Source organism: Trypanosoma cruzi, genomic scaffold (assembly GCF_000209065.1).
Source record: "Trypanosoma cruzi strain CL Brener 1047053516621 genomic scaffold, whole genome shotgun sequence".
NCBI lineage: Eukaryota > Euglenozoa > Kinetoplastea > Trypanosomatida > Trypanosomatidae > Trypanosoma > Trypanosoma cruzi.
The window spans coordinates 114,213-115,601 of record NW_001849423.1 but is presented as its reverse complement, the minus strand read 5'-3'; the positions used below and the strand labels follow the sequence as shown (position 1 = coordinate 115,601).

General features: G+C 53.1%; 2 annotated features.

Moving 5' to 3' along the window:
- Positions 1-1,389: part of a sequence feature (areas not merged during assembly with more than two copies in the genome that could not be assigned to a particular haplotype) that runs on past the window's edge.
- Positions 1-1,389: part of a mobile genetic element that runs on past the window's edge.

The following is a 1,389-nucleotide window of genomic DNA, read 5'->3' as shown; positions in this document are numbered from 1 at the left end:
AAATAATGAGAAATGTGTAAAAGAGGAACATTCGCCTCATAAGGGTCGTCTCCGTTCTTGTCGCGTGGCCACGCAATCCATCTTCGTCGTAAACCGGTGGTTTTCTCCTCCACAACCGAAAAAGGTATTGTTCATCCGACTGTTATTGTGGACAAAGCGTCCTTGATTATTCCCGCATTTCGTAACAAACGCGCGTCAGCGGTTGGAATCCTCCGTGAACGTTTCGCGTGCTTTACCGGAGGAGGATTGAGAGAAAGGGGACCGCCCGACGAGTCCCCAAACTTGCATGAGACTCTCCAAGGTAGCCGGGTTCAACCGACTCATGATCCACTTTGGTATTCAATATGGGCACGTTGACTTGCTGTAACGGGATAGCGTGTTCATCTTGTGGAGTGGTCAGACGCGTCATTGTCGCGCGTCTCTTCATTGTAGCAGCATGGTTGTGATTAAAATCACGGAAAAAACGCTCCTCTGCTTTCAACCAGGGTTACTGCCCTTCCGCGGTCTCTCCCTTCACATCAATGCGACCAGCGACGACAGCTGGGTCAGCATTGTGGTGTACCTCCTCAAATATCGAACAGTATTCTGGGGAAGGTCGAACGGATTGACGTGCCTCGCCAACTGCAAGATCACCGTGTGGGTCCAAATTGTATGTCTCCACGATTTCAGCAGCGTGCCTCAACGCACCGCGTTTTATGGAATGCGCCGTGGCACCCCAAGGAGCCAGAGCTCGCCCCACGTGGGCAGCCGTAATATTCGTGAGCTTTTCGTTCTCTTGAAGTGTTCTGCATAGCTTTATAGTGTCGAAGGCGTCCTGCCCTCGTATCTTCACGAACCGCGAGGCGCGGTGGGGATCCGCCCTCGCCGTCTTCGGCGCCACGGACCAATCCAAAATTATGCTCCTGTCCGGTTCCATCGTAAAGTTGTTGGCTGTCAAGGATGCAATCTGAAACAAACGACTCGCCGTTATCCACGCAAGCCGAAAAACAACACGTCCCCCCCAATCGGTTCGGCTGCGGATAACCTGATTCATCTCTTCCTCTGTTAAGGGGCGCGCCTGTTTCGTCTCCCATCGCGCCGCAATTTTTGTAACCCCGAAAACATCATGTCCAACGGGGTTCGATCCATTTGCAACATGGACCGCAGCATCCTGGCGTACTGTAGTCGAGTCGACGGCGCCACATCTCATATCGCCAGAAAAAAGGCCGCGCAGCTCTCCTCGTTCATCGGCAGTTTGTGCGTGCAGCAAAAGGCTGTAAATTGCCCCGCTAGGGACATTCTCTGCTCCCACTTTGACGGCACACACATTTATCAAGCCGCCTCGTTCGCGCTCCTCATATTGGCCCAAAACGGGGGATGTCGGTGTTTCGTCGTAACACAGTCGAGCGT